The sequence below is a fragment of the Brachyhypopomus gauderio genome, chromosome 2 (assembly GCF_052324685.1).
Source record: "Brachyhypopomus gauderio isolate BG-103 chromosome 2, BGAUD_0.2, whole genome shotgun sequence".
NCBI classification, from domain to species: Eukaryota; Metazoa; Chordata; class Actinopteri; order Gymnotiformes; family Hypopomidae; genus Brachyhypopomus; species Brachyhypopomus gauderio.
The window spans coordinates 32,101,801-32,128,006 of record NC_135212.1 but is presented as its reverse complement, the minus strand read 5'-3'; the positions used below and the strand labels follow the sequence as shown (position 1 = coordinate 32,128,006).

Below are 26,206 nucleotides of genomic sequence, written 5' to 3'. Positions count from 1 at the left end.
ACAGCGACATTAAACAGTACATAGGAATCTGACATGGAGCAACACAAACGCGAAACCAGGGCTAGACAACACGAGCATTAGGGACAAGGAAAACAAACTACTAGGTGAATAAAACTTACATAGGGAATAGCATACAATAATCGTGTCACGATGGGTCAGCCCAGATGCCACCAGAGGGCGCGCACACACACTCCGACTGCGCACGCCCTCTCACTCCCGGACACTCCCTCACTCCCAATCACCCGAGTATTAGTACCTGGCACTAATTGGACTCGGGCTCGTTAAATCCCCACAGGTCGCTCCGTCCAGTGCTGCACATTCAGTCTGCACCCCTCGCCTCGCTACGTGGGATAGACCTGCTCTGCACCAGACCTGCCATACGCCTGTGGCTGCTTTACTTACCTGCATTAACTTGAGTATACTGTTGTATTTGATCTGCCTAGTGGCCTGAGTATTTTGGTTAGAACCATGGATAATAAAGACTTTTGCACACAGGCTCTGCCTCCTACTGCCTCTGTCCCCGCGTCACAAATCGACAACCAGGAAGACAAACACAGGGTTTAAATACGTTTATGTTTACGTTTATGGCATTTAGCAGGCGCTCTTATCCAGAGGGAAATATATTAACTAAGCAAGATACAGCTTACAGTGAAAAGCAAAGGTGAGGACACAAAGTACACAAGACTGGCAGACAGTAGGAAAACCAAGGAAACCAAAAAATAATTTTTTAATTAATTTTTTTTTTTATAATTAATTTTTGTATTAAAGCATACAAAACAAGACAGAGAGGTGGAGGGCGGAGCAGCAGGAAGGCTTTTGGAAACAGCGGTCAGACATGAGAGGAAGGCCTTCAGAATCAGCAATGGACGTGGATGTGGACATGACATGGACATGACATGCCATGAACAGGCTCAGGGCAGTGCAGCATGGCAGACATCTCCCCTAGCCACTGATGAGTTCGTGAGCTCACCCTGATCGGTTCGCAGGCTTTCCATGATCAGTAGGAGAGCACAGAGGAGCAGACGAGCGCAGTTTACAGTAACTCCATTAAAGGACCCAGGATGAGGGCTCGGTACTGATGTGAGAGCCAGACGTGTAAACAGGGCACGGGGAGAAGACTGGCACCTGCTGATGAGCTTGAAGAAGGGGCTAATGGCAGGCTGTCTCTCAGCCTGTCTGGATGCTATTCCAACAGATTCTTCCCTTGGGTCTGCCGATAAAAATCCCATCATTCGATGCCCAGGTGAGAACAGCCAGAAAACAAAGCCATGCTTGCGATGCATTTTCGCAGCTCTTTTGCTTCAAGTTCTCCCTCTCTCTCCCTCTCTCTATCCCTCTCTCTCTACTTCTCTCTCTACCTCTCACTGTCTCTCTCCCTCTCTCTCCCCCCTCTCTCTCACTCTCTGGCATCATAAAGAGCCTTTGGAGTGGAGTTTTATTGGGATGTGCACGAGTTGGCCGGCGTATGGAAATCCGATCGGGATTCAGCGTTGCGGTATGCAAGTGCATTAGGAGGAGCAGCATGGTTCAATTGATTCTAATGATAATGGCTCATATATCATTTCATTTGCATTTTTTCAGCATAATTAATGTGTGTAATTAAGATTTCCATTACAAGAGAACAGATGTTGTTAGCTTCATGCTGATAATGGACTTAGATCAGACTAAGATAAATTTGCAGAACTGATTAAACCGGAAATAGTCTGTGTTATTGTGTAAAGTTTGTTTTGCTTTTTTTACTATTTAGTTTTCTACTAGTTTTGTTGATTCTGTGTGATGTCCAGGCTACTTAATAGCATAACTGCACTTAATTGCAAAACAAAGGGTTCAAGCATAAAGTGTTAGCATGTCATCTTCTAAGTATTAATATTTTTATTGCACTATAATTTGCATAGTATGTAAATCATACTTTTGCCAGTCCTATGTCATTCACTAAATTTGCATCCAAGCTAAGATATTTGTAAACAATAAGGCACCTATAGCCAGGGGTGTATCAGGTTATAACTTGACAGGCTATGGCTTGACTATGGCAGGCTATGTGGCTTAATCACATAATCTCATAAATGCTTAACGCCTTGGCATTTTAACCCCTTAACCTTTTAACCCCTTAACCTTTTAACCCCTTAACTTATTGTGAGTGGTGAATGAATGGCTACTTCCAGGACTCATTCCTGCACCATTAAAACATGTTTGAGTTCACCTCTCTTAGAACGTCTTTGACATCAGGTCTCTTAGAACATCTATGAGATCACCTCTTAGAACATCTTTAAGATCACCACTCTTAGAACATCTATGAGATTACCTCTAAGAACGTCTATGAGATCACCTCTCTTAGAACGTCTATGAGTTCACCTCTCCTAGAACATTTATGAGTTCACCTCTGCGCTACGGTGACTACACTCTGGTGACTACACTCTGGTAACTACACTATGGTGACTACATTATGGCGGCTACACTACGGTGACTACACTATGGTGGTTACGCTATGGTGACTACACTATGGTGGCTACACTATGGTGGCTATACTATGGTGACTACACTCTGGTGACTACACTATGGTGGCAAAACTATGGTGACTACACTATGGTGACTACACTATGGTGTCTACACTATGGTGACTACACTATGGTGGCTATACTATGGTGACTACACTATGGTGACTACACTCTGGTGACTACACTATGGTGGCTACACTAGGGTCACTGCGCTATGATGACTACACTATGGTGGCTACACTATGGCGACTACACTATGGTGACTACACTCTGGTGACTACACTATAGTGACTACACTATGCTGACTACACTATGGTGGCTACACTAGGGTGACTGCGCTATGATGACTACACTATGGTAACTACACTATGGTGACTACACTATGGTGGCTACACTATGGTGACTACGCTATGATGACTACACTATGGTGACTCAGTAGCGAACCGTGACCATTAAACCTGGGCCCACTCCCATCACCCCCCCCCCCCCCAAAAAAAAGTGTTTCCTCTCCTAGTTAACTGCAATAAAGAAAAAAAAAATTGAGACGACAGTACAGCTTTAGAAACGAAATAAGCAATAACATCTGTACTAGATAACTTCTTAAGCAAAATAAGGTTCCAACAAAATAAGGTTCCACAGCTCCATGTTCCTTGGGAGTGGAATAGGTAAACAACGCGCATGATGGCATCAAAGGAATGAATCGAAACTAGCTAGCGGTGGTACGCTAAAGCTAGCTAGCGTCGCTACAGCGGGCGGAAATTATCATACAGTTAAGTCCACCCACTAAGAGGGAAAATTGGTCAATTTTGCTGTCATTTGAAACTGGTATTGCGCTGAATTATAACTGCCTGACCCTCTGTAAATGAACAGCGGGCCCACCAATCAGCAACATTCTGCGGAGGCATCACAGTCCTGATAGGGGGAGACACAGGGTCACAGGCTTCCACTTAACCCCTCACGTTCCAACACAGATTGAAAAGACACGGTTGAATAATTTACTTGCTTATATTTTTGTAATTGTTTAGATGTCGATTGTCAAACTGTAAGTAGATAAAATTAAATTGGATAAATTATGTTATATATATTTATGTTTTAAGAATATTTTTAGGCCCTCTGAGAGGGCGTAGAGGGCCCTGACGGTTCCCCGCTGTGGTGACTACACTATGGTGGCTACACTAGGGTGACTGCGCTATGATGACTGTGCTATGATGACTGCAACTGCACAATCTGGAACACTTTCACTCATGATGTTAGACAAGCCCATTGTCACCATTGTCGAGTCCATGTTGAATGTGTTCTTTGTGCCTTTTGTCTACCACTATACTTCTAATTCATACTATTACTTGCATTGCAATTTACAATACTAATTATCACTACAGTCACATTTTATGTTTTTAATTAATTAGCTTTTTGTAATGTAACTCTTTTGTAGCTCTTTCAGCATTTACACGTTTAGCATTTATATTATGTTATTTATGTCATTTATGTTTAACTTTTATTTTGACATTTCCTATTTGTAATTTGTGGTTTTATGTTATTGTAATTTTATTTTTAATCTTTTATAACACTGTTGTTTTTCAGGTTTTTTTTTTATTTCTGAGGTGACCTCAGGATGTAATTGCCTTTATTATTTAATACTTTTGTTCTCATTCATTCCATGCTTTTGTAAACGACCTTGATTTGTTATTGGGTGTGAAAGGTTTTATATGAATAAACGTTCCCTGTCTTGTTATGCCTTAACCCAGACCTCAGTGTTCTTCCCTCCCTATTAATCTGTTTTTCTCTGTAGGTAATGTTGTGTCATACTGTTTACCACACAGGGATTTACTGACACTTCAGGCATATTTTATTGTTATTTTGAATCAAAAAAAAATTTTCAATGTCAAAAATGATCCAAATTCTTGTTAAAAAATGTTCTGCATCTCCACGCAGGGCAAAACAGGACTGAGGCGATATTGTGCTAATACATGCTAATGGTATTCTTTCATTTTTATGTCTTTTTAAAGCATTCCAGGCTCTAAATTCGCAGCTGTGCTGGTGTGTTACAACTGTATCACACTGCATTTGATTCAGTTTGAAGGGTGCATGCACATTTAATGCCATTTGTTAATTTGGTGGCCAGAAATAAACGGATCTGTGACAATTGTAAAATGAGTCATATCATAACTGTATGAATATGCATTGTATTCTCATCATGCAAATAATAATTAAAAAATAAATGAATCTGAAGTTGGTGATTTAAGTCACCTCAGACATGGCATTTGGCATTGCACCTGCACACTTCCCTAACAAGTGTGTTTGCTTCTTCATCTGTGAATTTTATTTATCTGTTTGTTTGTTTGTTTGTGGTGCTGCCTTTCCTGCGTGCTCACTGCCTTGACCAGACTGTCACAGCGCTGTGCCCATGACTCACGCTGGGCTCTTCAGGGGAAGGAGTGGAGTTAATCTGATTGGATGTGGTGGTGGCATGCCTAACCACACCTGTTGATCATGTGGTCGGTCTAACTCAACCTCTTTTTGGAATTGCACTTCCTTGCACCAGATTAATGTCTCTGCCGGCAGTCACGAAGATAACAAACAACATTTCAGCCACACCCACACACGTCTCTTGCCTTAATGCTGCACTTGCCTTAATTTACCTGGCAGATATCAGCCTTAAGTCTAATGATCCAAAGATCCTGTTAACTATTATAGCAGCTGTCGTTGATTGTGTAGCGTTCCCAATGCAAACAAAGCCATTTCGGGCCCACTACCACCTCTGTCAGTATTAAACAGCTGTAACTCAGCATTTGCACTGATAATCACATGGCTTTGCAGTAAGACCCACTTTGGCTGCACTTAGCAGGACGACAGGGTTCACGTCCTGAATCTTTGCACACTGGAGACATATACATTGTGGTTTTAGTCCCCGCCCTGTCTCATGTTTTGCATATCCATTTACATATGCATCATTTGGCAAACACTCATATGCAGAGTGATTTACACATTGATTAGGGTGACACCCTATTAGGGAAGTGAACCCCTGGCCTTGACGTTACCAGCTTATCTGAGATATTGCATGCCGTCTCGCCTCGCTGATCATTACAAGCTGTTAATTGGTGGACTTTGTAGTCATTCGAATATTTTACTTCATTAACAATTAACGTCCATGAGATATGATAATGCTACGTTCTCGTATTACATTATCATATACATTGTTTTATTAAGTTTTATGTCCCTGGAGTCCCATGTAAATGTTACTTCAATCCACTAACATACTTTTATAAGAAGAGATAGCACAGCAATCTTTCCCAAAGGAAAGCAATATGCAATACTCGTGTTCCACGTGAAGACATTTTGTGCAGTAACATTATACTGAAAGACTGATGCTGAGGCTTAAAACTCCAGACTTTACTCGTGGTAAAGGACATAAAGAATTATCCTCCAAATATGCCTTAGTCTTAGCATCTCATTCTGCTAATACAGAAACTGTTAGTCAGTATTAGTGTTCCAGTGAAACCACAGCATCCTCAACAGTGCCTGGGAAAAAAAGAGAGAGGGGGGGGGGGGGGGGGGGTAGAGAGGGAGGGGGCTTTCAACCTTTCATTGCTGGAGTTCATCTTATATGGAAAACAAGGGGGGAGAGATTCAAATGACCTTTGCTAATTATATGCTAAAAAAACTTTTAATGGGTTTAGACTGTAGAGTTGTTCTAGGTGTAAATGGCATTTCCTTCATATAAATCTGACATTATAGAAAGAGAATTGGCTGCTGTATATTCCAGATTGAATTCCATAGTATTAGCAATAATTTGCACACAAAAAGCTTATCACACTCCCAAAAAATGAATAGAGGTATGGGGGCAGGGAGTCTAGAAATTAAATTTTGAATTATCACATCAGTGGCTGTAAGTGTCTCAGTGTAGACAAATCCAATTTGGCATTTTATCAGTTCTGATAGGAATGAAAACTTTCATGGCATATAATCTGTTTTCTCTGCAAAAATTAAAGAACAGAATGAAAAATGTTTTTCCAGGCTTAATGGAAGGAATGTCAGATTGAACAGGCTCAGATAACTTGATGTCGGTGAGCTATTACAGAACCAAAGAATGTGTCCTGTCCTTAAAGGCCCTTAGTCTCTCCAGCCCTCATTAGCCATGTCTGCATTGTACCGTGATGTGCCCTCTCCGTGTTCTGTTTACTCAGCTATACTACTCAGAGAGTAATGTTTACTCAGCTATACTACTTAGAGTTCTGTTTACTCAACTATACAACTCAGAGTTTTGTTTACTCAGCTCTAATACTCAGAGAGTTCTGTTTATTCATTTATTCTATTCACAGAGTTCTGTTTACTCGCCTGTACTATCAGAGAGCTCCCTTATTGATCTATACTCCTCAGAGATGTGATGTCTCTCTACTTCAGGACTCAATTGAATAAAGACATGTCGGCCAGACTGCCTCCTCTTTCCCAAGTGCATTTCATCTCTGTAAGTTCTCCACAGAGCATTTACAGTAACGCACATGCTGACATTTCAGAGCGGGAGTGGCCCAGTTCCGCAGGCGCTTGCGGCGACAGCCCCCGCTAATGTGTTGAATCAGGACAAGTGTCAGGCCTGCATAAAACCACCACAAAATGGATGGCGTGATGTAAATCTCTTTATTCTCTGATCCATCGCTTTGCGGTTGTGTTTTACTACCGTTTCTAATAGGGATTAATGCAACGAGCTCACACCGGCTTTTCATTGCATCCTGCGGCAGTGGTCTGGCTGTCGGGCTGAAGCACGGGCGTGGCTGAGGGAGGAAGGTGGCGATCCATCAGCACTCCTTTTGTTCTGTTCATAAGAAGAGAGCCGCCAGGCCTGCTCAAACGCACTCCGGGAGCACGAGCTCAGGGAAAAACCTGAATAGGGATATCAATCAAACCAGCATAATGAGTCGTGCATTTCACAGGGCAGATTTGGGCATTCTCAGTAAGAAAAGCCACGTTCCCGTTTCCACACATACCCGATGTTGCCAGATTGCATTAGCGACTGGGGAGCTACATAAAAAGTACATATGGAGTCACATGACCTATTCACAGCTTAGCAATTCACCAAAAAAATTTTCAGTTCATAATTCGTCATGCAATTTTACATGGCCTTTTTTTCCTGTTTCCCCCACATGACTTCACACTGGGATACCACACGTCTTCTCAAACGCTGCCAAGAGAATCTTAGAGCCTCTCTCAGCTGTCTAGCATGTTGCTGCAGCTTGACTCAGAGGTTTACCCATGCCTGGGGAGCTGCGCTCTGTAACAGGGACACTGGTGGACCATATCATTAGCCACCCGCCGATCTCATTTACCAAACGGCTCTTCTTAACGCCGTTCTCTCCAAAACAAGTCTTCAAAGACCTTGGCCGCTTTCGTCCACGTCACATCAAATCCTTTCTGTACGAGGTTCAAACCTCGACACTCCACAGGTGCAGAGTCTACTTTAATTCAACAAAGTAATGCTTAACTCACTCCTGCAGTCCAGCATACAGCCCATAATAGAAAGGAAGCTACGGCAAGATGAAGAGGACATACTGAAACTGACTGACCAGGAAGGTGTCACTGTGGCCCTCTGTATATATGCAGCGTAAGTGTAACCACTGCACTGCTAGACAGGCTACAGGGAGGGACCGATGAGATCTCCAGCCCTGCTCTTTGATCTGAGATCACAGATGAACGCTTTAATCTGAACAAAGCCCTGTCAGGCTTTCATTTGCTATGATTAATTAAAGTCTCTGCATGCATCTAAATTTGCAGGAGGCCTCATTAGCGTCCTCCAAGAAGCAAGCGGAGGTCCCAGCTCGTGGCATAGAGTCCCCTGGAGCCCCGTGGCCCTGTTCCGCTCGCCGGTGGAGACAGCGCAGGCCGGACACATCCAGAAGGAACTTGCTTTGTCTGCTGGCTCCTGGGCCAGGCTGAAACAAAAGATAATGACTTGTGCGAAAAGGGTGCATCTTTCGAGAGAAACGTCCGCGCCCCGCCACAAGGAGTCAGGAGCGCCTCGTCTTATCTCTGACCTTTCCTCCCCGCGCATGCTCTCCAGATGGTATCTCCACCGTGAAAATGGCACGGGCGGGCAGTTTAATTTTAGAAATGGAATTGCCTTGATATTGTTTTACTCTTCAGATGGGTGTCGGCGTCTTGAAGGGTTGTTTTCCCCCCAGTCAGCCGTTTCTCATGGACGCCGGCTCCTCCCCCGTCATTTTCCATTTCTCGCTATCTGCCCCGCCACAGCTTGGCTTGGCGTCCTGACCCGCCACCGTCGGGGTCGTCTGCCAGACCTTCGGCTAACTGGCTTTTTTACTCACTTTGAAGAAAATGAGAAAAAAAGTTTTGTCCTTCTACACATGATTATTTTCTATCTCTAGGACAGACCCTTCAATAATGTGTAATACTGTAGTGTCTCTTGGAAGTCCCCATATAGACTTACAAACGCATAGTTTATCCTATGATGAGTAAGATCACTGTAACAGCACCACATCCCTCATTTATAGGAGTGAGTCTTTACACACAGATGATATTTGCACCACAGTGCTATATTGCTTTTGCCCTCTAGAGTGCTTTAATGAAGTTATGTTTCTGCTTTATTGATTGTTTCTGGGTTTAACAGTTGGTAGATTTTTAGAGAAGTCCAGCGGAACTAAATCAAGGCCTTTACTGTTAGTTGTTAGACTGTGTTAGTTAGGGGGGCACGTCCACTCATTTTGTAGGTTTGCGTCCCCTTAAGCTTAAACAATGGGACAAAAGAGGGAGCGGATACGTTATCACATGCTCATTCTCATTAAGACATGAAAACATAAGAGTACAAGAATATGGTTCCCACTCTCACGACATTCTCTCTACGCTGACACAAAGGTTTCATTCCAACTCAACAATCCCACCAACAAAGAACAGCATTGTGTTTGATATGCATGGCTTCCCTAATTAGGATTATTATCTTAGTCATCCTCATAAAAGGAACGCCATGATTCTGGGATCACACTCCTAACTTCCTTGTTCTGAACTCACGTTTGACGTATTATCGGGAGAGAGAGAATGCGAGGGAGATGAGAGTGCTACTGTAAACAGAGAACTTGTATATGAGAGGATTTGGCCATGTGTTGACTGGTTTGCCTCTCTGTGTGTCCTGCAGTGCCCAGTATAAAGCATAGGCTTCATAAGACAGGCCAGAGCTGACAACTTGTTTTAAAATCTGAAATGAAAGGGTGGAGAAGGCTTTTATTAAATTCCTTCCTTTCCCCACAGGAAGCTGTCAAATCACCAGCATCTGCAAGATTATTACAGCAGATAATCTTGCTGTCTGACACTTAAAATAGCCACTGCTGGAGAACCCTGAAGAGAAAATATGACTGACCGGTGCAGAAGAGGCAACGTTCTGCAGAGTTTCTCTTCCATACTGAGTCATGTGCTTAACTGGAGCCTTCAACAGTTCATTCACATCTCTCACACCTGAATAAAGAAAGCCTCTGTTCACACACACACATACACACATCTCTAATAGTCTGTAATAGTCATCTTGTCTCTCTTTCCCTCTTTCTTTAGAGTTTGTAGGTTACATATTTTCCTTTGAACATAATGGAAGCAGGTCTGTGTTTTTATCCTTATACTTTGTGCATTTTGTGGAAACTGAACGATGTCATATAACCTCCATTCTGAACACTACAATGGCCAAAGCTCCAGTCATTCTGATTCTACAATTATAATTCCATAATTGTATTTTTTTACATTGTTCAACAATTATATTCTATAGCTGTTACTATAATGCTCTTTATGTCTGTTTGTTCTGTATGGAAAGAATATGCAGTGATGAAGCAGAAAGAATTCTGTTTCATCTCCTTTTTAATCATGTTCTCCTACAAGAAAGCCCTTGCCATTCTAGAAATATGTTCTTGTCTCCATCCTCTGCTGTATGTGGTTATTTGCAGTGTTACAGAAAGCGTCCTGGTGCTTTCTGTAGATGTGAAAGTGATTTAAACCATTGTGATAGCTGTTACACCGCATCTCCTCGGAGACTGAGGAAAGGGGAGTGAAGGTTTCTATGGACATTATCACTGGAGTGCTTGTTAGTGCTTTACTGATGTAATGAAACTCATCAAGACAGTTTCACAGCCACAGTAAATTAGCTTTCTCATAACACAAGAGATTTGGGTTTATTTTTACAACTGCTACACATAGCAAAAAGGCATTTAGATCTTTTTTATTTAACCTTGTGGCCAGTTTTTGTGCCTTTGTGTGAATTTCAATGAGCTCACTGATACTCTTTCATCTACGCTAAATCGAATCTCATTTCAATGCTAATGCAACTCATAAAATAAAGGTACATATGAGAAAAATGCATTAAATGCACAGGAAAGCTGAACTGACATAAATTCTTTTTAAAATTGGATTTAGGGTCATAGCAAAAACAGAGAGTAATGAACAGTGATGAGACATCATGCCGAGTGAACGTTGTATCTATCCACTTAAATGGCCAAATGTTAGACAAATGTTACCATGAATCATCCCTTTATCTCCAAAGTGTAAAACCGCCTCCATTTTCCAGCAACAGAAGCTTGTTTGTCCGTCTCTGGAGCAAAGAGTGGACTCAGCTTTTGGACTAAATCACAAATCTGTGTCCCGCAATGATTTTTGCTTGACAGGTCTTAGTGGTCACTTTGCAAGGTTCAACTACTGGAGATATGTACACAACAGACTTCCCTACTTAAAAAATGTAATTTAAAGTCTAATGTATATTGAGTTAGTAATAAATCTACCAGACATCGCCTGCCTAGCTAGATCATTCTGAAGGAGGGAACACAGCACAATGGTGTCCTCCTGTGAACTTTGATATCACCGGTGAACTCTGAGTGCTACATTAAATATATTGGGCACAAAGGCCTGTGCATCCATCCTTCCATCTCTCCATCTTCTGTAGTTATTGTTTCTAATTATCCAAACAAATTGACATTATTACATTAATCCTTCTAGTTAAAGAAATATATGAATCTAAGACATTGTAAGCTTGCTTGGGGAACATTTTGAGATGCAAGTTTGGAGCTGCCTTACTTGAGAGAGTGAGAGTGAGAGAGAGTGGTGTTGGTGGCATAAAATAACCAGCCCAAACCTTCTGCAGTCTGCTGACCCCTTCACCTCCTCTCGAGAAACACTTGTTTACTAGACTATAAATGAGCCCTTAACATTTGTTATTGCTAAAATGATCTCATTCGTTCTCCCTTTAGAGTTTCAAATATTGCACCATGTCTCTGGGAGACTATGTTGTAAATGAGTGTTTCTGGAATGAATGTTCTGTTACTTGTGCTTCCCAAACCATCCATGCATCATCTTCAAACACAGCCTACCTCTGATGCTTTATACACATTTGGTTTGGATTGTGTTTACACGGTTTTGAGGTTTGTGTTCACGGCCTGGTTTGTATGTTGGAGATTGTGTGCATGTAGTTGGGAGTTTGCACACACTGTTGTGGAGTTTGTGCACATGGTCGGGTTTGAATTGTGTGCACGTGGTTTTGGGGATTGTGTCCATGGTCTGGTTTGGATTTTGAACAATCACAGAGTCCCATGTGAATCATTTCCTTCTTTTGGCTGTGGGTTCATTTCTTCATTTCCTTCTCCCTCCGCTCTGGCTAGCTTCTTTTTTAAGGTGCTGAGCTGTTTGACTTGGCATGTCTGTAAATTGCTTCTGTCAGGACAGATAACCAGCCCTGTGGATGTAGAGCCATTGGTGCACAGGTATGCCTGCTTCTCCGGAATCTTCCGGCAGTCTCCAGTCACTGGGAGTGATGCAAGACGACTCTCGATCTGAGGGGATTTTAGACTCCATCCACTTTCTTCCAGTTTATTTTTTTATTTCCATCTGTTTTTTCTTCCTTTCACTTCCTCAGCTAACCACTTTCTTTTTTGCTGTCATCAAAACGTGGCTTTTCGAGCTGTTAAAACGTTCATCAGTAGGCTGTATGATGATTAAGTGGTGTTTTATAGATCTAAACTGCAATTCTAAATTGTGAGAGATGACGGGGCCAGCACTCAGAAACATTTATTGTACACATGGGGCAGTCACATGAAGGTCTTACACATGGAGCAGTCACATGAAGGTCTTACACATGGAGCAGTCACACGAAGGTCTTACACATGGAGCAGTCACACGAAGGTCTTACACATGGAGCAGTCACACGAAGGTCTTAGACATGAAGCAGTCACATGAAGGTCTTACATATGGAGCAGTCACACGAAGGTCTTACACATGGAGCAGTCACATGAAGGTCTTACACATGGAGTAGTCACGCGAAGGTCTTACACATGGAGCAGTCACATGAAGGTCTTACACATGGAGCAGTCACACGAAGGTCTTAGACATGAAGCAGTCACATGAAGGTCTTACATATGGAGCAGTCACACGAAGGTCTTACACATGGAGCAGTCACATGAAGGTCTTACACATGGAGCAGTCACACGAAGGTCTTACACATGCAGCAGTCACGCGAAGGTCTTACACACGGAGCAGTCACACGAAGGTCTTACATATGGAGCAGTCACATGAAGGTCTTACACATGCAGCAGTCACGCGAAGGTCTTACACATGGAGCAGTCACACGAAGGTCTTAGACATGAAGCAGTCACATGAAGGTCTTACACATGGAGCAGTCACAGGAAGGTCTTACACATGGAGCAGTCACACGAAGGTCTTACATATGGAGCAATCACATGAAGGTCTTACACATGGAGCAGTCACAGGAAGGTCTTACACATGGAGCAGTCACACGAAGGTCTTACATATGGAGCAATCACATGAAGGTCTTACACATGGAGCAGTCACAGGAAGGTCTTACACATGGAGCAGTCACACGAAGGTCTTACACATGGAGCAGTCACACGAAGGTCTTACACATGCAGCAGTCACGCGAAGGTCTTACACATGAAGCAGTTACGCGAAGGTCTTACACATGGAGCAGTCACACGAAGGTCTTACATATGGAGCAATCACATGAAGGTCTTACACATGGAGCAGTCACACGAAGGTCTTACATATGGAGCAATCACATGAAGGTCTTACACATGGAGCAGTCACACGAAGGTCTTACATATGGAGCAATCACATGAAGGTCTTACACATGGAGCAGTCACATGAAGGTCTTAGACATGAAGCAGTCATGTCAAGGTGTACATGTGATGCAACCATGCGGAGTTTTTACACATGAAAGGCATAGGGAGTTTTTACAAGTGGGGCTAGCTATTTATTGCTAGCTAGATGTTGTCTTTGAGTATAAGGGGAATGCAATTCTGTAGAAACTATTCTAAAATCATTTAGCTCCACAGCCAGTGTTTCTCACATAGTGCATTAGATGGTCCACATTTCCTCCCAGCCAGCTCCCAGCACACGTGAACCAGGTACGCAGTGTTCTCTAAGGTTTTGTGCAGGTGTGTTGAGAGGTGAGATACACATGACATTAGGGAACTTGGTGTTTATCCAGGGAGCAAATGTTAATTATTAGTATCATATCTAATTTGTACATGAAAAACATATTTCAGAAATGAAAGAGAAAGGGTAAATTAATAACATTTGTTCAGAATGTTAATGGTGAATGTAAAATAGTCTTGACACATTTCAACCCACGTTTTCCATTTTTAATGGATGTTTGGACATACTGTTACAGAGGGTTACGAAAAAGTACTCTACACACTCACACAGAGAGAGGAAGAGAGAGACAGCACTGACAACTATCACAATCAGCAGACAAAAGAGCCATGTCACTGCTGCACAATGCAAGATAAATGCAAATGATACATTTTGATGATTTTTCAATTTACACATTTCATAACAAGCAAAAGGGTAGATTCTAATGAGCTTCCTCTGAGACGTGTGGTGAATGGTCTTTTCCAGGCACGCTTTTCTTGCTAATGTGAAGCACACAGGATACAGGATTCCATCTGTGGAATTAAAGCACATGAAATAAGCTCTCTGCTTGGGCGTTTGTTTATCTGTCTGCCGTCTCGTTGCTCAGGAGGGCAAATTCTGTTCAGTTCTGCAATGCTCTGCTCATAAAGCAAGATGAGACAGAATAACCCCTCGTTGGTTTGAACAGGTTTTCCAACATCTTCAGCAGACTCAGAGTTAGCCCCTGACTGAACCTCAACTTTCAAAACACAGCAGAAACTACTTAAAACACCAAAGCCCAAAATAGACTTCAGTTACATTTAACCAAGAGTAAATTTATCAGATCCATTAGATTAAAAAAATGAAATAAAATGACATTTAGGTTAGGTTTGAGTGTATGATTTATGATGCCTATTGAAATAAGCATTATAAGCAGAAACCAAAGACTGCATGATTGATGAATTTGCAAACCTGGAATTACAGTAACACCAACACTAAGCATTTTGATGTTATAAAAAAAGGTTTGTAAAAACTTCACCAGATTATTTATCATAATGATTTCAGGTAGGGAATTTGACTTGTAACAAATTAAGAAGATTTTTGCTACATTTTCCGCAATCTTTCTATATACAGTGCACGTTAAACCCATCAAAATCTTCTCTGGATAGAAAATTGCTGAGAATCTCCAACACCTAGAAGAAGGAGCCCGCTGACCTTATAGTTGGGTAATTAAACCTTACATTCTTGCACTCAGAACCCATTGTAACACCAAAACTGAGCTCATCTTCTAAAATATGAAAAGGACCCAGACATATCAGAGATTGTGGTGGACAGTAATAACAAATACACATGTACAAGGCAGCTTTGCTTAAGGTGACTAGCTGAGTCTATAAGTCTAAAAGGCTCCCAGTTGCTCCCAAAAGTCTCCAAAGGTTTGTTTAGTGAGACATTTTCTACATATAGCCAGTAACCAAAAAACTCCCTGAAGAACAACCCCTGAAAACCCGTTTTTAATAGCTTGAAAAAAAAACAAAAACATAATGCACCCTCACAAACACACATACACACACGCGCATGCACACACACACACACCATGCATGCGCAATACAATGAATTTATGAAAGAGGTAGTGTTGTGATTACGGTGTGTCAATCAGTTTAAGGCACACAGAGCTAATTACCGCGCTGTGAGAGAATGTGGTCAAACACTCAAAACCCTCAACACTCTACACAACACCCTATAAGATCATCCTTCAGAACTATAATTCTACCCCAGGAATTCTACCTACTAGTATTTGTGCCTGAGCTGGTTTAAACATTTTATTTTAGTTTATACATATTGGTTAAAGTAGGCCGATGCTAGGTCTGCTCTATTCTCATGCCCTGTTGACATAAACAAAGGTCAGAGTTGTGCAGTAGTAGGTCAGACGTACATGTCTGGCCCCAGCACCTGCCTGGCCTCTCTGGCCTGGATCGATCACATCCTTTCATTGAATGGACTGTGTGCTTAATAATGCAAAATGATGTGCTCTAATCTTCTTCCCTCCACCAGAGCTCTGTGGCAAACACAGAAAGTGGTAAAAGGTCTCAGCAAATGTAGATTAATGCATCAGCCTCCCTCTCTCTCCCCTTTCAGTCCTCAATTTCATTCCTAATGCTTTACATCCTCAGAGCGTGTGCAGGTTTTCTTCTTCAAAACGATGTGCGCAGAATATTTTAAAAATCACTTATATGGTAGCATATATGCATTTGGCTATCGCTGTTTCCAAGTACAATGCTTTTTGGTCTCAAAGAAAAGGGAACATATTATTAATCTCTCTCATACACTCAGAGAAACACACATACCTTATCACACTGATACAAATAGCATGCTTGCTATGTAAAACTAAGATATTTGCCTGCTTTCCCTCTCTCCTGTCTGCCTCTCCCATGTCTCCCTCTCTGGCGCTCCCCTCTCTGCCTGTTTCTCTATCCCTTGTGTGCCTCTCCCATGTTTCCCTCAGCTGTCTCTCTGCCTCTCTCCCATCTGGTTGTCTCATTCCTCCCTGTCTGCCTCTCCCCTGTCTGCCTCTGCCCTGTCTACCTCTCCCCTGTCTCTCTCTCCAGGAAGTGGAGTGGCTTAGCACACGTTCACATGCACGCTCCCCTCTCTGCCCGTGTGCCCCATGAGTGACACTGGAGCGGGGCGTATGGGATTGGCTCTTTAATGACAGCCAGGGCCAGAGGACGGGTTTAAGTTTAATCACCTGAACCGCATGGCCGGCGTCAGCAGCAGACTGCTCATTAGCTGGGTCTGCACCACAGCCCGTCAGAGAGGAGGGTCCCAAACCTGTGGTCGCACAGCGGAGCAACCTCATCATCCCTCACGCCCACCTGACACACACTTTTTAAGCTTTCTGCACTGGCCTGACGATCTTGTACAATGTAACTAGTGAAGATGAAGAGTCTGTCTCACCTACAGTGAAAAAATAGCTTCGAATCAGAGACTTGAATCAGAGTTTAAAAAAGTAACATATTCCATACCAATTCGTAACTACTAACACAAGCCCTGCAAAAAGACTGCAAACAGCGCTTTATTAGATGGGGACAAATGTGCCTCAGGCCTAGTCAGCGGCAGGCTGGGAGTTGTAGGCCTGCTGTTCTAAGGATTAGTGTCTGGAGAACACAGAGAGGGTTGAAGCCTGCAGGTGGTCTAAGATCTGACCCATGGGCCACGGATCCAGTAAATCTACACAATGCCACAATTTCTAATTTACATTCAGGATACAAGCAAGGTCATGCAGAAAGTTGCAAATGTTGAGTTCTCACCGAGACGGGGTTGTTGTTGTATCTGATTGTTTGTTCTATAATTGTTTGTTCTATAACATATTATGCTCAGGTTCCTTACACGTGGTGGAGAAATATCATACCTGTGTTCCATGACATTCCTTTTTTACAGTACTGCGAGGTGCTGGAGTGGTTCAGTGTGTACTGTGGTCATAGGACAGTGTGTGCAGTGTAGAGGTAGTGTGTCCAGTGTTGGGGTAGTGTGTGTAGTGTTGGGCCACTGTGGTGTTGGGGCAGTGTGCAGCAGGGGCGGACTGGCATACATTACTACCGGGGATTACCCCGGTGGGCTGATGGGTTAGTGGGCCACCGGGCCGCCGGTGGTTTAACTCGGCCCGTGGAGGAGCCATTGACGCGCACTGCGGCCCGGCCCGTAGTCATGCTGCTGTTTAACGGTGTCTATTACCTCTCCCCCCCTCCAGTCAGCCAAACCTGCTCAGCGCGCGGCCGCGGACTGAGCCTGTAAACACATGAACTAGTTGGACCGTGGTCGCGGACTGGGCCAGCTGGTGCGGGCTGACGGTATGCAGCATAGATCAGAAAAAAAACCAACTTGTCCCAGAAAATCCGATTCGGACTACGAAAACATACAGCCGCTGTGTCACTTATTACAGTAATACAAGTAGTCATGAGCTGGAAAAGCCTTGTCCGTACTAATGCCACATTAATTGCATCTCCCTGTTTGTTTCCCACGAGTGACAAGTCAAGAGAGAGACGCCAGTTGCACACTGACACTGCTGAGGGTCCAACTCATCATGTGATCCCTCCGCGACACGGTTCACACTACTGAGTTGACACTACTGAAACGTGAAAAAATAAGTCTACATTGCCGTAAAGATGGAGCAGTCTAAGCCAGGGTGTAAACAAACTACGAAACATGAAGGTGGCACTGAAAAGCTGAGAGAGAAAAAAAGAAAAGCTGTAGAGGCAGGTTTCAGTAGCTTTCCAGTTCTTTTTCCCCTGTATTTTGTCAGGGTCAAGTTGTATGTATATATAAAATATAGTGGGCCAGTCTGTCCGGAACTCCCGGGCCACTTTTTCTCCCCTGGTGTGCAGTGTTGGGGTAGTGTGTGCAGTGTTGGGTCAGTGTGATGTTGGAGTAGTGTGTGCAGTGTTGGAGTAATTTGTGAAGTGTTGGAATAGCATGGTCAGTGCTGGGGTAGTGTGTGCAGTGTTGGGGCAGTGTGTGTAGTGTTGGGGCAGTGTGGTGTTGGGGTAGTGTGTGCACACTTGAGGTACAGTGTCCAGTGTTGGAGTAGTTTGTGCTGTATTGGAGTAGTGTGGTCAGTGCTGGGGTAGTGTAGTCGATGTTTGCAGTATTGGGGCAGTGTGTGTAATGTGTGCAGTGGTCACCAACCACCGGGCCACGGACCGGTACCAGTCCATGGGTCATTTGGTACTGGGCTGCGGTTGGGGACCACTGGTGTACAGTATTGAGGCGGTGTGTACAGGGTTGCAGTGGTGTGTACAGTACTGGTGCAGTGTGTGCAGTGTTGCAGTGGTGTGTACAGTACTGGTGCAGTGTGTGCAGTGTTGCAGTGGTGTGTACAGTACTGGTGCAGTGTGTGCAGTGTTGCAGTGGTGTGTACAGTACTGGTGCAATGTGTGCAGTGTTGCAGTGGTGTGTACAGTACTGGTGCAGTGTGTGCAGTGTTGCAGTGGTGTGTACAGTACTGGTGCAGTGTGTGCAGTGTTGGGGCAAACAGGAGATTTAAGGAATTCACAGTTTAGAACTTGAGAAGATCACACCCAGTCCTCACCTCTCAATGCTGCCCATTAAATAATCCAGCATAAATAATCCATCACACATAATCCATCATTCAACATCAAAGTACAAAGGAATTGGCCAGGCTCACATCACACGCTCTTGGCACCAGTCGATTAGCCACCAGGTCCTGCTCTTCTATCGCAATTGTTTTTATACCTTGAATTCTAACGTTTTCCTGAATGAAAATACGATGCTCTGCTGTTGCGCTCGTGAGCCTCGGAGGGCTCCCACAGTTTGAGCTCACACAAGACTCCATGTGCTAATCCAGCGTTAATAAACCCCACGTTATTATGCAGGCGCCGGTTTTTGCAGCACAGTGTACAAACATGTCAAGCAAAATCTCAACGGAGCTCACATTTCTACATCTGTCTCAAACCTTCTGAGCATGTTAAATTATACAGACACGTGCTGCTTTGCGTGCTGATATAAATGACATCAGTCATATGATTCTTCGCTACACAAACGGTGTTCCTAGTTTTCCTGAATTTCCGGCATTGAATATGTGACATGTTTCCCCTCCCTTCCTCTTTTCCTGTTCGTGTATTCACAGAGCATAGCTGTTCGTGGTTTCAGAGGGTGAATTTTAATTTGTTTGTGAGTGATGCAGACTCTGATAATGTGTTGTTTGGCCTGTCGCTGGCCCACACCAGAGCTGGAAAGAGACTAGAGAGAGAGCTACACTCTCTGAACATATCCCCATCTAGAGGACTTGTTGACCCCTCCGAAAGACTCATAATTATCGACCAGAGGATTGGCATTGGGTATGCGTGTGTATGTGTATTTGTGTGTGCGTGTGTGTATGTGTGCTTGTGAGAGTGAGAGAGTTCAACGTATGCTCTCCACAAAACTGTGAAATTACCTGATTTCATATCTCACAAATGCAAAAAGGCATTTAAAGATTTGAGTGACTTCATCTACTATAGTGTTCCTCTGGGTTTGTTGTGAAGTGCATACTGATATGTTTCATGAAATATTCTATGCAGGTTTGAAAGCAACAATGATTTCTGAAGATTAAATCCCCCGTGGGTTCAGACGTGTTTCATTTACTTAAAATTGGTGATCTCACCACATCACCTTTTCTAGAGCTGTAATGGTACAGCGTTCTTTCAACCCAACATCCGTCATGTCCTGTTCTAGAACCCTGTTGAATCCGCTTTACAGATACCCATACAGATGAACAGAGAAGAGGCACTGAGGCACTGAGCTCTGACTCAAGAAGCTTCCGGAGTCTCTGGAGTACTGCCTTAGGTTACAATAAATGTGCCCCATTTAGTGGTTAACTAGAATTTAACACACTCAGCCAAGTATTGATTTCTACCTGATGGAGATTTCTGCACCCTTGTGACAGTTGCCCCAGTATGGGTGCGGTGACACACTCTCCCACGGTGGAGGAGCAGCGACTCACATATCGAAACCAAACAACTCTGACGCTCCGGTGTCATGGGCAGACGCGGGTGCCCCCACCCCCGCCTTCGCACCTGCGTGGAGAGACAGGCCCGCATCCACTCTCCTGGTGGAAGGAGCTCGCTGTCTGCGGTACGGAGTGTCTCCGAGCGCATTAATAAATGAGTAGCGTGATCGTCCTTCCCTCCTCTTCCTCACGACACCCCCCTCCCCCATCTTCTGCACTCCTGTAGCCACCTTCCACATTTCCAGCCGGGACAGGAGCAACGCAAGGCCTATTTATAATTAAGCCTGCTCTATTTCCCATTGTCTCTCCTACCCTGTCACACGCATTCATGTATAGTGCCAAAACGTGAAGGAAATTCACCAGTAGGGCAGAAGCACCCACAAAAACACACCATCACACACTCGCAGCAAGAAGAGGCGTTTAGAGATGCGGAAACATCCCCGGGTTTGGATTTGAAATGGAGCCGGAGTCCGTGTGAGCAACGGTGACGAGAGGCACGCGCACGTAATGGGAGAGAAGGGGCGGGACCCTGAGGGCGGCTGTAACCCACAGTGGCCTGCTCTTATCACCAACGACCAAGGTCGAGAGTCTAATGAGGAGGAGAAGCCATTAGAGCAATTAGACGCATCCACCTCGTTTCTGGGACGGCAGTAGTCGAGGGAGAAGTGCGCAGGAGAGGAACGACAGAGAGCGGCTCCTCCAAATCACCACCCACATGCTCTCTCTCTCCTCCTCTCTCCCTTTCTTTTTCTCCCCTTTTCTCAATCTCTCTCAGATTGGATTGCAGCAACTAGTGCAACTGTCTGACTGCAAAAGCACACTACTGCCCCTCAGTGGTCAAAGGACACACTGCACGCAAGCCATCTTACACTCCAGGCTCTCATATGGGAGGATGCTTGAAACTCATTTTTTAAAGCAGACAACACGGCAATGGATCAGCTGTGGAAGGAAGCCGCTCTCATTAATACATGCATCAATTAATACAACACATGCAAAGTATGCACAATATCCGGAGTAAATCCATCTCTGATAGCTAATTAGTCCTTCTTATGGTCTAAAAACTGCTCATATTTTGGCAATTTTGGTCCAGCAGATCCATTTAAGAGAAAACGAACTTCAGGCTGTGGTAGATGCTTCAGAGGTAGATGCTTAAAGCAGAGCAGAATTGCTCCTAAGGTATCATTACATTGTCATTATTATATTGAAAGCAGACCTTCCTCCAGAAACATTCAACCTAAAAAAGGCAGTGTTTACTGAAGTACCAGGTTAACTTGCACTTTCCCGTATCTTCTGAATGGCTTCCCAGAAAACGCTCTCCTCAGACTCAGCTTGAAGCTGTGATCTTAACAACCCCTGGCTGTGAAGTCTCTTGGGTTCAGGCTCGTCCTCCTTCCTCCCCTCACAACACCCCCCCCCCCCCCCCCCCCCAAATTCCCCCAACGTCTGGCAGCCCAGCAGATCACATATACAGTGGTACTCTTCAGAAATTAACATTTTGCACAATAACCCTGGGCAGGCAGGGTGGCGGTGGAGGGGATATGCCAGGGTGCATGAAGCATGCAGGCGTTTGATGCCCAGCTAGCTGTGGAGCAGCAGCCTTGAACCTGTTTGTTAGCCTCTCCAATGGCCAGCGATGGTGCTTGGGTTTGAAAAACATAAATAAATGAACAAGTAAACACGCGGCCGCAAGGACGACGCTCTTCCCGTGGCAGCCCGGGGTGAGCGGCGCTCGGATAACGATCCGCGGACACCACACGGATCAAGTTCAAACCAGACTCCAAAATCCACCCGTGTGATCCGCATGGTTAAAGCTCTGTCGGATCAGCTCTGTGCGAGTGCAGCATCGCGGAGGTGACCGACCGACGGCTCCTCCCTGGGCACTCAGCACAGACGCAGCAGGAGAAGCAGGGATGACCACACCCTAGAACCATCTGAACACCACTATCTGAACAGCACCCAGTCCAGGACTGCCCACACACCACCCACATGGCACCCACACTTGGACACCAGATAGACACTTTGCTCTCTATTCAGAATCCATCATCCGAGTTGAGGGAATACCAAACACATACACAAAACACACATACTTGATCTTGTTATTTCAAGAAGAGAACAAAATATACACTAATTGTAAAAACCTGCAGGAAAATTATTGTTTTGTGTTACTCTCATTATGGTTGACATTCAGCACCACAAAATTTGAGTTGCCGCAATAAAACATTTTCCTCTGGAATGCTTCACTTACCTGTGCTGTGTGAGCAGGTCAAGTGTGCAGGTCTTTCCACTTGACTGTCTCAACTTGACCCTGAAAAAGTGAGAGAATTAAAGCTCATCGACAAAACAAAAGGACTGTGTCTCTGAGCCTGACGGCCTGACAGCGGACTCGGGACTTACCTTATCTACTGCACAAGGGGCGAGGGGTATGCTGTGGCCCCACTCCACAGTCCTTTTGAGAGCCCTTGAGGGTCATTTACACGAGACTGGTCACAACAGAACTACTGCTGAAGACCTGTGGGCCTGTCATTTCTTTATGTATATCAGCTTGACCCCTGGAACCTCCTTGACACTGGGCCATTTTGAAATCACACACACCTCAACCCAAATGGCATTACTTTTACTGTCAGATCGCACTTACACGAGAATGAAGGTGAGTGACCCTTCGGGTGATCAGCCTTATCCATCAGTGGCCCCTCTCTCGAGCCTCAATCTTGTGTTCTTTGTTTTGTTTACTTCCTGGGTTTTCATTTCCATGTGCTTGTGTTTTTTTCTGTTGCACCCCCTCATTGGGTGTCCCCACCTGTCATTACTTATACCCGTTTCTCCTCGTTAGTAAGTGAACACAAGCCCTGTGTAGGCCGCAGCTCTATGCTGGTCACTCGTAGCTTGTCCGTCGTCTCTGCTCGTGTGGTTGCTGCTCCATATTCCACGTCATTGCCCATTTCCCCTGCAACCTGTTCTCACTTGTGTTTCTGTCAGTTTATCTGTTCTTTGCTATCGTGTCTTGCTCTCGGTTTGTCGCCGTGTCTTCTGCATCTCTTCCTCTTGGCTCCCTGACTCTGGACTCTTATCGTGATCATGATTATGGGTTTGCTCCTAATAAATCTCACTCTGTTCACTGTGTGTCTTCCTTCCTATCACTCTGTATTACAGCAGAATGATACAGTACAGTACACAAAATACATCAATTATCATTCACACTATGTACACTATATTATCATATACAATCACACATACATACAGAACTGACAAATGATCTGATCTACGGAAACTCTGAGTACACTGAGTGAGGTGTATCCAGTGAGCTGTTAAATATTACTGTGGACATTGCAGTATATTTTATTACTATGGACATCGCTGTATACTTTATTACTGTGGACATTAAATATTACTGTGGACATCGCTGTATACTTTATTACTGTGGACATTAAAGATTACTGTGGACATCTCTGTACACTTTATTACTGTGGACATTAAATATTACTGTGGACACTGCCAGGCCCGTTGACAGTCTTGCTGGGGCCCAGGACAAGAAAGTTTCATGTGCCCCCCCCCCCCCCCCCCCCCGCCCCCCCCCCCCCCCCCGCTTACGTCATTTGAATTTCCTCTGTAGCAGACAATCCTTGTGCTAGGTCATATATAGTATATAATATAGCCACACATCAAAGCTGTTTCTGACAGCTGACTGGTTTATACTTGACGCGGCGCGAGGGTCCGCGCGGCGAAAATGACGTAATCGCAGTGGCACCGCCCGTGCGGGAGGGCCTCACGCGCTGTCGATTCGCGAGGTCGTGCACCTCTCGAATTTTGTAACTTCGCGCGCGCCGCGCTTCAGCGCGATGGACAAAGTCGTGTTTGCCGGTTCCATACACCTTTATAAGGTGGAATTAAAGCACTTGTACGTCACTTTAAAGGTCAATTTCAATATTTCCCAGAACGTTAAACCTAATTAAGTTAAATATCAGGGTTGCCAACTCTCACGCATTGAGCGTGAGACACACGCATTTGACCGTTTTCACACGCTCTCACGCCACACTTCCGATATCTCACGCCGAAAAAAAATATCCAGTTTATTTACCTCAGATCCACATATATGATTCAATACGTTACTAGTTCGCTAGCTCTGGCTCCATCCACCGGCGATATAACACTGAATCTGTGTCCATTTTACGTTCGCCACCCCCCCCCCCCCCCCCCCGCTCAACAAAATACACTCGCCACCGGCTCCAGTGTAAAATTTCACTCCAAGCGAACGTCAAAAGTTGGCAACCCTGTAAATATTTATACATATACTCGAAATAATTCGCTTTTTAAATCACATTATTTAATGGTTGTTCATTTTCAAAACGCCCAAACGTCTTCACGTTCTCTCATCTTTCGTCCTGGAATTACAAGAGGCTCGTATAACGTAATACAGGAGATTTAGTTTTAAAATACAAGTACTTTAGCTTACTTTAGCACTTTTCAAACCTGGAATACAATGCAACATTAAAATTCGTCAGATAAATATTTTTCCTTTCTTTTCTGCGCTACAGATTTCTGTTTCAGTGGCTATCCGCCACTGTATTTCCCGCTGTTGGGCGGGTACCAGCCGGCTACGATCGGTGCTGGATCAAACCATTTTTCAGTGGGAAGCGGGGGTGTATGCACTTAATGGAAAATATGCAGATAGGTAAAAAACATATATTTTTAGTCATTGAGCTTATTTTAAGTACATAATTTTATATTAATGAAAGATTTCAAGATTATTTAAAATTATAGATTTGAAATAAAAAATAAATTGCTGGGCTCTTTGATGGGCCCCCCTGGCCCTGGGGCCCGGGACAACAGACCCGGTTGTCCCCCCCTGTCGACGGGGCTGGACACTGCTATATACAGTATAGTCCTGAATCTTCAAATGTACATTTGAAACGCAAGTCATTCTGGATAAAAACATCCACAAACACTATAAACATAATTCTGTAAAGCTTAGAGTTTATACAATCTTAGTACCCAAACATACATGTTTAAAGGCACCTCTGAATGAATTATATCCTGTCGTATAAATGGATTTATCCTGTCTGGACTGGACTGTGTAATATATGACAGGGTTCATGGACTAATGCAGTGAAATAACTCAACCGGTGAAATAACTCAACCAGTAAAATAACTCAATCGTGTGAAACCGTTCAGCAGGCCGACATCAGACATGTCTATGGTATAGCCCATTTTATGATCTCGGGCTGTGGCCAATCCCACACACAGACAACGTTATGCCATGCTTACAGGCTACTCTGGCTCTTTCTAAGTGTGTAAGTATTGCTGAGGCACATGAATCAGCGTCACTGCTCTGATGAGAGCTGCGTGCCACCCAGGCGTGATGACTGACACAAACCGTGCACAGCAGTAGATGAACTACAGACCACGGTTTGCCTAGAGGCTGCAAAGTGCACCTACAAGGTAGGTGCTCTATTCAAGTTTACCTACAAGGTAGACACTCTATTGATGTGTGCTGGCAAGATTGACACTCTACTGAAGTGCGCCAACAAGGTAGTCACTCTACTAAAGTGTGCCTACAAGGCAGACACTTTTTGAAGTGAGCCTCCAAAGCAGATGCTCTATTAAAGTGTGCCTGCAAAGTAAATGCACTATTAAAGAGCATCTACAAAGTAGATGCTTTATTAAAGTGTGCCTACAAGGTAATATTCTATTGAAAGTGTGCCTTCCCAAGTTCCTTGGTTACCTGTCCTGTCTTTGTTTGTATACATTTTCCATGTGTTTCCTTGTTCTGATTTCATCAGTTATGCCCATTATCATTATCACCTGCTCCTTGTTTCTTTCTTGTAGTCTT

General features: G+C 44.0%; 1 long non-coding RNA gene across 2 annotated transcripts; it reads right to left on the bottom strand.

The window, feature by feature from the left end:
• Positions 1 to 14,097: 14,097 nt before the first annotated feature.
• LOC143508850 (uncharacterized) lies at positions 14,098 to 24,924 on the bottom strand. 2 transcript variants are annotated; one of them, XR_013129515.1, is made up of 3 exons: positions 24,830 to 24,924; positions 22,625 to 23,518; positions 14,098 to 14,428 (listed from the first exon to the last, which is right to left on the bottom strand). It is a non-coding gene; the product is annotated as an uncharacterized LOC143508850 (long non-coding RNA). The 2 variants fall into 2 exon arrangements; XR_013129516.1 differs by lacking the exon at positions 24,830 to 24,924 and having other exon boundaries at positions 22,625 to 22,684; positions 22,774 to 23,903.
• Between the last annotated feature and the right edge of the window lie 1,282 nt (positions 24,925 to 26,206).